The sequence below is a fragment of the Bos indicus x Bos taurus genome, unplaced genomic scaffold (genome assembly GCF_003369695.1).
Source record: "Bos indicus x Bos taurus breed Angus x Brahman F1 hybrid unplaced genomic scaffold, Bos_hybrid_MaternalHap_v2.0 tig00000139_arrow_arrow_obj, whole genome shotgun sequence".
Taxonomy (NCBI): domain Eukaryota; kingdom Metazoa; phylum Chordata; class Mammalia; order Artiodactyla; family Bovidae; genus Bos; species Bos indicus x Bos taurus.
In genome coordinates this window covers 1-13096 of record NW_020867134.1, presented here as the reverse complement: position 1 = coordinate 13096, position 13096 = coordinate 1, and the positions used below count along the sequence as shown (strand labels likewise).

Here is a 13096-nt window from a genome sequence, read left to right as displayed (position 1 = left end):
TCTAAAACTGGAATACAAGAGAATATCAGTTCAGGTTACTGTGAAATGCATCTACCCCTCTCTTATTCCTTCAACCTCTTCTCCTGGAATGTCCTAAAGCAAAGACGACCGCTAAGCTACTATAGAAGAGCATGCCCTGATCCTCCCAAACCTTCTATAGTTGTTGCTTTTGCTGCTTCATCAACAGTAGAAGATGCAGAACTGCTTAGCTAACAGCATGTTCACGTTAGGGATAGGAGGGCAGGTACAATGGAGGAAGTAGAAATATATGTCTTGATACATGAAGATATCGTTGCCGTCCTATGGAATCCCAAAAGTTACCTTACCTACAACACTCTGCCCTCCAAAAGAGGACATAAATGGACATTCTAGGTACTAACTCATTCACTATTAATTTCTCACTCTCTCATGTATGTGTAGGAGAAGTTTTGTTAAAATTCTTTGTTTCTAAAAGTTTCACTTATATACTTCAAAAGTTTGCATCTATGAAGACCAAGGCAACCAGTCAGTAATGAATTCCAAAACCAGATCTTGTTCTGGACTCAGTTCAGGAAGGCAGAGGAAGGCTTCTGACCTGCCAGAACAGTAATGGTATGCATCGAGAAACCAAGGTTGGGGAAAGCCCAGTCTAGATCAAAGTGCTTTGGAGGTCTTTCTGAGACATTAGTTGGAAAACACTGTCCTAGTTGATAGGCACTTAATCAGTAGCACATTCAGGTAACTGCTGAAACTGGTACACCAGAAGTAACGAGGAGTGCATAAAATTAATTTTTGGGTCATACCAAAATAGCATTTAAATAACATGTTGGCACAGATTTTAGTACCTTGAGAGAACAACAAAAAAATACTAGGTAGATACCACTGGAAAAAATACTCCATGTGGAGACCCAAGTAGATGTCTCATAATACTTGACTCATACAAAGTGAACTATAATGTGACTCTCCGTCTGTGACAGCCCTGTGTCATCTAATTTCAGGTTTCTTGTTCAACTGTGACTGCCAGCTAAATGATTTCCACACTCATGAAATTTATGTCTCAGATTGGGCAGCTTTACCTTGTCCTTGGACTTTTCATTCTACAGAAGGATTCCTGGCATTTCAGAGTTACTCTCTGTATAACAAGACTCATCAATTTTACCTGCTGTAGCAATGTGCTAGACCAGGATTCGCAAACCTTTTCTGCAAAGGGCCAGATCAAAATAAGTATTTAAGGCTTTGTGGGCCACACGGTCTCTGCTGTAACCAGTCAGTTCTGCCATTGTAATGCAAAAAGATCCATAGATAATACATAAATAAATCAGCATGGCTATGTTCTAGTAAAACCATTTATTTAGGGACACTGAAATCTGAATTTCATAAAGTTTTCACATTATATTTTTAGTCTTTTGATTTTTTTCAACTACTTAAAAAAATTCAAAACCATATTTAGTTCATGGCCCACACAAAGCAAATGGCAGGCCAGAGTTTGCTGACCCCTGTGCTAGACTAGAGGCTTCCTAGGTGGCTAGTGGTAAAGAATCTACCTGCCAACGCAGAAGCCACAGGAGACACGGGCTCAATTCCTGGGTTGGGAAGATCCCCTAAAGCAGGAAATGGCAGCCATCTCCAGTATTCTTGCCTGGAGAATCCCATGGACAGGGGAGCAGGAGTGCGGGAGGAGGTTGGGGGGGCGGGGGGCTACAGTCATGGGGTTGCAAAGAGTTAAGATATGACTGAGCCACTGAGCACGCATGTACTTACTAGACTTAGTCTTGATAAAAGTTGGCTGACAGATGTTTTAGAGACTTAAATAATGGCAATACTACACACATAAACTGGATTTAATTCTACTGCTAGTGTAAAGGTCTAGTCACAACATCCATGACTTTTTTGAGACATCACCACTACTGCTTTTGGATAAAGCCTAGGTCATATGTTTAAATATTGCTGTTATGCTTTATTAACTTTTATTCTCACAGAGAACTGTGAGGCTAACAATAAGGTGAATTATTTAGATGCTGCCTCTGATTACACAGTCACAATATTCTCATGCAGAGAATAGAACACTACTCAAATGATTGACTTCAGTGGGAGAAATCTCTAATGTAGAAAGGCAGTGTACCTTTTAAACAGGTAAATAGTGGGTGATTCCCCAAATATGCTTTTTACTCCTATAAAAGCCATCTGGCTAAAAAATCAGGCCTAGTGACTGTACTTTTAACTAAATGCATAGATATGATAAATCAAAACAATTTGGAAAATTGGAAATAGAGCCCCCTTTTAAAAAGGAGGAGGAACAGCATTATCTCAGTGGTTTCTTTTCACACCAATACAACATTCAAAAATTATTCTTGATCTTAGACTTACACATCACTGAGATACAATTGTAAGTAGCAGATTTGGTGTTTAAAAAGTTAACAAAAAAACATGGCTATTTTTAGGTGGAAGAATACTTTAAGACAGACGTAAGAGCTGGATCACAAGCAAGTGGATATATATTTCTGCTAGCTTTCCAGTCTCAGTAAAGTGGATTTACATAGAAAAAAACATTTCTTCCTATAGTAATTCAAAAAATGAAATGTCAGTGATTCAAAATGACAAGTATTAAGCTCTTAGGCTGATGGCTGTAGTGAAACAGTCACATGACACAGTTTTGTACGCTGCAAACATTTTAATGATTATTGTTAAGCATACATTTTGGAAATTTTTTTTTTACTTCAAACTGCAACAAGTTAAATAAATGTTTATAATATACAAAGAAAATACAACCAAAAGTAAAACTTGCTTTAAGTGTGCCTTGCATCTAAACCAGTGTTTTTTCCTCCCCCCCTTAATATATCTTTTATTTTTGAACTGCACAACACACTTAAGAATTTGATCTTTATAGTATGGCATTTAGGAAATAAAAATATACTCCCACCTCAAAGAAATAAAAAGGTTGTGCATGATTATATGCCAAACAAAAGAGAGAACACTAGATACACTCTGATAGTGCAGGCATCATTAAAGAGGAAAGAAAAAGCTTGAGATGCTCATTAACTCTCTATGTTTTAAGGAAGCAGGATTTCTGACAAGTAGCTTAAAGCCAGCAAAACAGGGATCAGTGATGGCAACTGTAGTGTATGAAGTATGAAATGACAAACTTTACACAAATACACTGTTAGAAATTTACCAGTGAACACTGAAGATCTGAGAAGCTGCTCTTTGGAACAGTCAAGTAGAACCACCTCATTCCAGTCACATGAGCCCTTGTAGCACACAGTGTTCTGTGCTATGTACTTGCTGGCTGGATAGTTTAAAGGATTTGTTTGTCATTAGCAGCTAACAAACTTACTCCACGTGTTCTTAAAGCCTTAATGGTGGAAAAAAAGGCAAGTGTCATTAGCATGGAGGATCATTATACTTCTCTGCAAACAAACACAAGAGGCTTCACTAGAATTTTAAGTCTCTGATGTCTCCCATTGCACTTCAAAGCTCAATTGAGATGAAGCCTTTCTCCATTGTAGCAGCTAGCAGACGCTCTCTCTCATGATCTCCTCCGAAGAGTATTCTGGCAACTTGAGATAATGCACACATGTGTTCACTGATGGGTAGCTTGCATCAGTAGCATCAACCTGCACAGAAACAGAATTGAAAACAATAGAAGACCATGACTTTAAATATGCATTTCTTTCAACCCTTAGGTAACTAAATTTGGTTTACATTGCCCAATAGCTAGAGTTTGTACCTTGCGTACAACTGTGAGCCTGGATGCAAGTTAGCCAGTCCCCCTGGAGGCAGAGTTGAACAACCAGTGGTAAACTGCAGAAATGCTTTCCTCTCGTCTGAAGACATACCACATAAAACCCGCACGAACCTAAGGAAGCCAGGACTACAAGAAGAAAACAGTTACAGTGATCTGATAGCTGATTTAAATGAAAGATACTACCACTACTTTATAAGCCAGCAATAACCCCCCAAAACAAATATCCACATGTCAAAAAAACCACATGTCTAGAGACTTTTGGGTAAGTATGAAATGAGCTGATGCAAAATACTTAAAAAATATCCTTCAAAGACTGTCTGTCTTACAAAGGAATATAGGAATCAAATATGCAACAAAGCCAGCAAATCAGAAAAGCTAATGGAAATAGTGATTTAATGACTAGGAATAGTAAATGGGGACAGATTTTTGGAGATTTTTCTCATTCTGGGTACTGATTATGCAGGTGTGTCCATTCTGTGAAATTCTTCAGGTTCTACATACAATTGGTATACTTCTCTGTTATACTTCAATAAAAAGTTTATTTTAAAAAAGCTATGTATACAATGTTACTTAAGTTTAAATAATACTTTCTTATTTACATTACTTTGAAAACTTATAAATCACAACTAATACAATTTCCTGATATGCGGCGAACAGAAGTGAATTGAGTGCTATTAGACATCACTGAATAATCAAACAGAGCTAGAATGTACACCATGGATTAGCTAATAATATGAATCAAGAATTTCCTAACAAGTATAGGTATGTGAGAGAATCTCACAATGTACATTAATACATTGAAGAGTAAAGGTAGATGGTATATGCTCCATATCCTCAAATGGTTCAGAAAAAATGTATGTGCGTGTGTATAGAGAGAAATAATGTAAAAGTACAGCAAATGTTAAGTACTGGTGATTCTGGGTAAAGAATACACAAGAATTTCTTAACTATTTCTTCAACTTTTCTGTAAGTTTTAAAATATTTAAAAATAAAGGTTATATAAAAGCAATAAAGCCTAAGGGTTTATAATGACCCAACTGTTAAGATGATGAACAGTTAAATATAGTGAGTAAAGTTGGACTGTGGAAGAAAGCTGAGCACCAAAGAATTGATGCTTTTGAACTGTGGTGTTTGGAGAAGACTCTTGAGAGTCTCTTGGACTGCAAGGAGATCCCAAATCAGCCCTGGGATTTCTTTGGAAGGAATGATGCTAAAGCTGAAACTCCAGTACTTTGGCCACCTCATGCGAAGAGTGGACTCATTGGAAAAGACTCTGATGCTGGGAGGGATTGGGGGCAGGAGGAGAAGGGGACGAGAGAGGATGAGATGGCTGGATGGCATCACTGACTCAATGGACATGAGTCTGAGTGAACTCTGGGAGCTGGTGATTGACAAGGAGGCCTGGCGTGCTGTGATTCATGGGGTTGCAAAGAGTCGGAGACTACTGAGCGACTGAACTGAACTGAACTAAAAGGAATCAACATCAGCTAAGATTCAGGTGACTTTCTATATAAACTCAGGCTTATCCATGAATATGTATCTTGATAATGGTGAGACTTAATTGCTTTCTCATTTTATGCATATAATTCACTGAGTCATTTAGAGAACCTGCCATTCTAAGATAAACATAAACAATTTGTCTATCTTAGAAAATAACCAACACATACCTGTCACGTGTATAACCCAACTTAGGTTCAGTATAATTAATATATCCTCTGCTGCCCAGGATGGTGACTGATTTCCACAAAGAATCATTTGGACCTCTTCATGGCTGAAGGAACTTAATTTCTCCATTGGAAAAACTTTATTAACCCATCTACATTTTACACACAGCAAAAAAAACAAAAACAAAACACAACTGAGTTTGTGTTTCCAAGTTACAATTTCAAACCACAAATTTCAAATCAAAATACTCAACTAAATGGACAGAAGACAAATATAAATATTTGAAAAAGCCAATAAAATTAAAGTAGCTTGAAATAAAAACTTGCTAGGGTTTTAAATACAGAAATCTTTGCTTAGTATCACAGATGTATATGTAGAGAGAATATTCAGACACTATGGTCTGTAGCCAAATTCCAATAATTTCCCAACCAGTTCTTTATGTCATACAAGCCAGCCAAAGCAAGTTCTCATTTTAAAAAACTAGTAAGTGATAAACAGTTCAATATATTTTGCTTCACTCTTTACCTTAAGACTTAGGTTCTAATATGGTTTAATTCATCCTGATCCTGTATGCAACCTTATATCCACTTACAAATGAAAAAACAAAAGCCAAAGTAGGTCCCTCATTACTGAGGAAGAGCAGCTTAGGGTATGCTACAGCTTGAAAATGGTTCAATCTGTTCAGGGTACCCTGTAGGACCTGACCTAACTGTTGGGAAGACAAAAAAACTAGATGACAAATCTAGAGATTACTAGCATAGTCTAATTTTGAGCATAGCAGTATCTTAATTTCGGTGTCTCAAAGTAAAAGGAGAGGGATTAAGCTAAAGAGCCTTAAAATTACCTCTGAAGGCTTCCATCTGTTTCTGAATACCCGTATGCATGCAAAAGTCAAACATCAAATCCACATATTCTTCTGCATTATCCATTGTTATCATCTGCAAGGAAAATTTGTCAAGGTAATTGTTAATATCTAGGAATATTTAAGAGGATTTTCTGAATTACAAACATTTTTAAAAGCAAAATTTGTACCTCATCTTCACCACTTGGCTTGAGATCCACAGCTGTAAAACCATATATTCTTGAGGAAGGGCAAAACTGGAAATTTAAACTGGGAGGGCAGAAAAAAAAGAATTAGATTAACATTCAACTAACACTGGTGTTTAATTTTAAAACACTGCTGCCAAAACCACGAACCCTTCCATACACGCAATAATAACAAATCACTCTACCAGATTAGATGTTAAATATGGGCCTTTAAAATGCAAACCCCTGTGCAAGAAAACGATCTGGACAACTGTTACCAAACATGGTTTTGCAGAAGTCGCATGAAACATCACCTTTCATGTTTCCATGTTTCACTTCCTCCTTATGGCACAAAATTAATGAACTAAAGATTTCTGCAATGAATTATGGCAGCAAACATGTTTATAAGATTTTTTTTTAAAAAACAGAAACTGTTGCTTTACACAAGTCATTAATGCTCTATTGTTATTCTCACCTCAAATAAAACCTTGAATATATTAAACATAACTTCTCAATATTCTCAAAAGAAGAAAGGAAAAAAAGGAAAGCAAAGCCTTGCAATCAATCCAAAATCACAGTTAAATATAACAAGGATATAATAATTACATGGATACAAATTAATAGAATTTTATGAAAAAATCTGCAGTATCCGAGTTAGTTAATGCAACCACTGGGGACCAGGCTTATTGCAATTACTGAAGACAAAGGAACAAAAGCTTTAGACCTTACTCATCCATTAGGCTGAAGTATGCGTGTGTGTATGTATGTATGTGTGTGTATATGTATATATGAAAGTATATATATATATATATATGAAAGTATATATATATGAAAGTATATATATATATATATATGAAAGTATATATATAAGTGAATTAATATATATATATAAAGCTTACCCTAAATCCTCTATGCTAAGTGGAGGCCCAGAACCTGATGGATTCTTCAGCACTAGTTCTTGTAATTTTGTGTTCTTCTCGTCTTCAGAAAGACCTTTGTTGCTTAAAATCTGGCGCCTCTTGATGGCAAGGTCTTTAATTTCTTTTAAAAATCTGGCTCTGTGTGGGTTTTACTAGTTCAAAGTCTTCCAAGTTAAAATTCCATTAAACCAAGCTGGCGGTTTTGGTTTGGGGGGATCTAGAATGAATTCTGATTTTGAATCCTCCTCAAAGCTTCCTACTGAGAGTGAGTCATGCCCTTCTTCTGTAGAGGCTTCAGACTGACTTTCAGTGCAGTGTAGGTCTCTGTCGCCTCGTGACTCATAAATCAGTTTGCTCATATTACTTTTATGTCCCCCATACACATAAGTTTAAAGAAAGGTTTGGAAATAGGTAAGTCCACAAGTCTATTGTCTTGAATGCATTGGCCAAGAAAATTCCAAGGAAATGAAAGAGTTTTGTGATCCTTTCAAGCTCGTCACTGTCTTGTGGAAATGGAGCCGTAAACAGTCCACATGATCTCTGCACATAGTATCCGGGAGGTTTCAATCCACCTCCAAGATCGACCTGATTTTTTAGAAGAAGAAATGCAAATAAATCAAAAGACCCATAAACATTAAACATCTTAACTGTGCTAGATAGTATCTATAAACACACTTTATTAAAATATGCTTTGTTGACTAAATTTTATCTTTTAATAATATCAAGATTATTCAATAATAAAAGCAGAGTCAGAAAACCTGACTCATGTTCTGAAAGCATATCCAATTTTTAACTTTCTAACTTTCTAAAAGCTGAATCGCAATCAAATCATGAAATAGGAAATTAATCTTACATGACGAGATTCATCATCTGGAAAGTTGTCATCACAAAGCCAAGCTCCCAAGTCAGTTCTCTGGAATTCTGCTGCTACCAGAGCATAGAACTCTAAGGTGGGCCCCAAACCAGTTCCTTCTTCTCCTAAAAATTCAACCTAAACATGAACAAATAAATTATGAGGGAAAGTAAGCTTTAAAAAAATCATTTCTGTAATGATCCCATTCTTGCCAAAATCCAGTCCTACTGTATATGTTTTTTAAAATAGCAGTGGTATAATATAAGCCACACAACAGTTTTTTATTTTAGTTTTTCTAAAGAGAAATTTGATTTGTTGTACACTATTCCATATTCAAACACTGTAGTTAGCATTGTTCATACATCAATTTACTTCTCACAACAAACCTACAAAATAACTATCATCTCCTTTTCACATCAAAGCAAGTCAAATTTTAGATAAAGAGGTTCTATCATTTGCTTGAGGAAATGATGGTATACAGATCTGTGTCTGTGTGTGTCTGTCTATGTGACACTAAAACCTAAACTCTTTCACTTATTCTGACTTCCAGCAATCACTTTAAGGATTTTTATACATATTCCATGTTTTCTAGAAATTGAGGCAGCGTATAAAAATATACATACATTGGTAAAATAATAATTAAGAATTATCTACATTAGAGGAACATATGGGTAAAAGAACAGATGAAGGCACAGAAATTTCTTTCTTCTTTTTGACTGATCCGCGTGGCGACTGAACCGGTGTCCCCTGCAGTGCAAGTGTGGAGTCCTACCACTGGACTGCCAGGGAATTCCCAGGCACCGAAATTTAAAGTGAAAACCATAAGACTTATACATTTTCTAGAGATGTATCATATTTACCACAGTCTGTGATCCAAAAAATAAGCAAATCAGGTGGCTGACACCTGTGACAGGAGAGGTATTTCTTTGTCTCTCATATATAAGGAATATAATCAACAATGCCCACAATAACATCTCTGCAGTAAATATAATGAATTTCCTACAGCCAATTGCTATAAAATTTCTCAATACAGAAACAAAAACCCATGATACAACACCAAGCACAATTCAAGTTAAATACTACAAAACACACATGCTCCAAAAAAAAGCAGGTATCTTGTGGCACAGCATTAATTAATATAAAGGTAAAATTTGGAGTATCAGAAGCCTTTGTGGAATACAGTTACTTGGTTCAGGCTTTGCTAAGAAATGAGCGGTGTCCTGCAAACGGACCAAGCGCTCTCCCACTTCATGAGTGAAGATACTCTTTGCTGCTCATTAAGCCATGAGATCCTGATCCTGAGGAGGTGAGCTGACATCCTCTCATGAGAGATGCCCTGCCAGAGGAGAAGGCCTTTACCCCGAAGGCAGAGGAATCCCTCTACACTTGTATCTAATGCAGTTTTTTTCCCCTAATGTAGTTTTTATGCAGTGGAAGAACAGAGATTGACTCTGGTTGTCATTCCTGCACACGAAAAGAAATTTATATAGCGGTACCTCAAGCACTGATTTCCGATCTGCGTGTATTTGCATGACATTCTCGGCCCACTCCATCAGTGATTCACCACGTGGAACTTTTACTCTTTCGTGCTTGAGACGACCAACACGGAACTCTCCAGGATCATCTCGCCTCACACTACTTGTGGTCCTTGTTCTTTCCACAGTGGCCTCACGTCGGTTTTGTAGCCACACAATTGCTCTGAAATAGAAAAACATCTCTGTAGCTGTGGCCTACAGCAACAGTTGATTGTACTACTACACAAGCAACAAAATTCAAAAGATTTAAGAATATTTTAAAAATAGTATTTTATCAGGTGATCAGATACACTAATCTTTTTTTTAATTTCCTTAAATAAATTGAGAAAATACTGAGTCTGTATTTTCCCTTTTTATTTTAGCAATTAACAGATCAAAATTAAGGTCTGTGGTCCAATCCCACACAACACATAAAAATACTGACAAACTCATAATACCTAATAACATAAACATTTCCTAAATCAGAGAATGTAAAAAATGGTTAAGCTATCTTTATTAAATAACTAAATCCACCACTGAAACAGTATTGTGAGTTTGAACATTTTCTTTGTAACAACGCAGAGCTAACCCATCTAGGATGAAGAAAGACTCCTGAACTAAGAATAACAAGATGAAAGATCTACCATATGTGCTGTAACTTTTTGGGTACCCTGAGACCAATCAGCTATATACTTTGAGAATCAATTTCCTCACTTATAAAAATCAGGAGTTCCCTGGTGGTCTAATGGTTAGCATTCAGTGTTCTTTACTGCCTAGTGTTATGCGCACAAATGCTTGGTAAAGGATATAAAATGGTACAACAAATGTAACTTATCAGGGAAACAGGCAGATCCATTTAAATTATAACTTTTTTACATCTACTTTGAAATTACTCTGGGTATTCAATCATTTAGTAAATATTTATGGAGCAACTACAATGAGAGCAGTACAATGTACATCCATTACATACAGTACAACATACAGCACAATGAGAGCAGTGAACCAAACTGCCAGAAACCCCTGCCCTCATGAAACTCTCATCTAATGAAGGAGACAGAAAAACAAAAAGTAAAATTTACAGTATGTTACATGGTAGCAAGAGAAAAATAATGGCCAAAAGATATATTTTAATGTTATGTCAAAGATATTTTCAAGCATTAAATTTTATATTCTTGGGAATTTCAGCAACTAAAAATTTATGTAAACCACTTAAATACTGTACAATAAATGCTAGCTGATGGAAAGCACAGCACTTAAATCCACACTGTTCTAAGAATGCTTATGTACAACCAGAAACCAAAAAAATGTTTAAAAGTTGCCAACTCTTTTTTTTTTTTTTTGGCCATGCCACACAGCTTGAAAGATCATAGTTCCCCCACCAGGAACTGAACCTTCACCCTTGGCAGTGAAAGCGTGGAGTCCAAACCATGGGACCATCAGGGAATTTCCAATATATTGACAACTCTTTACAAGAAACCAATATATTCTCCGCATCAGTCTTGATATAAAGTATAAGTACATTTAAGCTTATATAAACATTAAAAAATAAGAAGACACACTTCCTACTTGATGCACCAAATGCTGTACATGTGAAATAAAGCTGTCTAGTTTCGAACGGTATTAGAAAAGGACACTTGCTGGTTAACTGTTCACACCAGTCTGGCAGAGCTCCACTTGCCAATGCCAACGGTTCCTGCAATTTAACAAATAACAAAGTCTTATTATTAACAAAGACAAAAGGGAGTCGATCTCTTACAGGACAAAATGGTGAGAGGAAGAAAAAGAAGGAGAGGTAATACTTTGAAAGTCCAACAGATTCAAGAGTTCAAACTATCTGGTCTTATTACCTCAATTTGCTGCAAAATTTTTGTTGTGTGATTTTTTTGCTAGTGAAATTCATCTGGTGGAAAAGTAAACTGAGGCTGCTCATCACCTTCTGTAAAAGTAATAGAATCAATAAAAATATAAACTGACTTATTTGTTTAAATGCCACAGAAATGAAACAAGGATTCTTACAGACCTTCCTGGGATATTCTTGAGTAAGGGTCACTTGCAACTATATACAGAATACGCAGGAGCTGAAGGACGTCTTCCACGCCACATGAATTCTGCCCATTGCCTGCTTTGGCCTGAGGTTGTTCTTTTGTCAAATTCAGAATATCACTACTTTGAAGAGTAGAAATGGCCCCCTGGTTTAACCCAGACTTTGTTCCATGCTCACAAAAATCCTATAGAAACAGGAAAACCAGCCATTAATCATTTTCAAGAAAAACAATATATCATCCTATTAGTATTAATGTGAAAAAGCTCGAATTCTTAAAAAAAAAAAAAAAAAAGCGTTCTTTTAAAATAAAAACAGTATCACCCAAGTCAAGCTTAATGTGTTCTAAACCAATAAAAATTCTCAAATATAACTACTGAAAGCCACAGTTAAAACTATGTATTTAGATCCAATGCCACAAACCAAATTTGAATTTTTAGCATTGGCATATTAACAATGTTAATTCAACCTCATTTTTTAGTATGTCCCACGAAACTGCTCTTCTGTAAGAATACTTAAAAAGCTGCAAACAAAGCAAAGCCATTCCCAATCAAAACAGTGTCTTGATGCCAATATATACCTTATATGCAGCTATGAGCTGAGAACAATTTCTGTTTTTCCTAATACTTTTATTAGTGCCAGTTAATTTCCAGTGGGCAGGAACGCGGCGTCTGCGCATTCTTCTGCAGGTAGGTTATCAAGTCATTCTTTGGTAATTCATCAGTGCCAAGGTACTGTTCCACATGCTCTATAGACCAACAACCCTACAATAGGAAAACCAAATGTTGGCCTTTCCTGATTATAAAGTCTATGGTATTTCACATGCATTTCGTAAGGTGGCTTCAAGATCATGCATTTAAGCTAATCTGAAGAATCCCATGTTTGCTGATTTCTCCCTCAATTGTTCAACTGAAACACAGTGTAGTTTCTTTGTTCTTCTTTTTCTTTTACTAAGTAGCCAAGAATAAAGATTCATTTCCTAAAAATACTTACCATTTTTCCATTTTCCTTTTCTTGTCAGAATCCTTCATTTCTCTGTACTAATTCTAAACATGAAGGATATTATTCAAGTTATTCATAAATCAAATGGTTTTGTTATTTCAATAAGGCTTCAATTCTTTAAAAACATATGATGATCACTACTAATGCTTAAACACTGAACTCAGAGAATTTATAAGAAAAAATGTATCACTTCTCCACTTTTTGACTAAGATCAAGCATATTTAGAAAAAGTATTAATCTGTTAACCGGGAAAAGTAGCAGAAATCATATTCCTGAAAAAGTTGTGGCTTTAAATTTAGCATTATTAAGAAGAAAACATATATCAAACCTGGAACTTTTAAAGAAATGAAT

General features: G+C 36.0%; 1 long non-coding RNA gene and 1 pseudogene across 1 annotated transcript; both read right to left on the bottom strand.

The window, feature by feature from the left end:
- Positions 1-3073: 3073 nt before the first annotated feature.
- LOC113888591 lies at positions 3074-9885 on the bottom strand (annotated as a pseudogene).
- A 1387-nt stretch (positions 9886-11272) lies between these two features.
- Positions 11273-12406, bottom strand: LOC113888592. The gene is made up of 4 exons (XR_003510016.1): positions 12324-12406; positions 11723-11930; positions 11550-11638; positions 11273-11395 (listed from the first exon to the last, which is right to left on the bottom strand). It is a non-coding gene; the product is annotated as an uncharacterized LOC113888592 (long non-coding RNA).
- Positions 12407-13096: the final 690 nt, after the last annotated feature.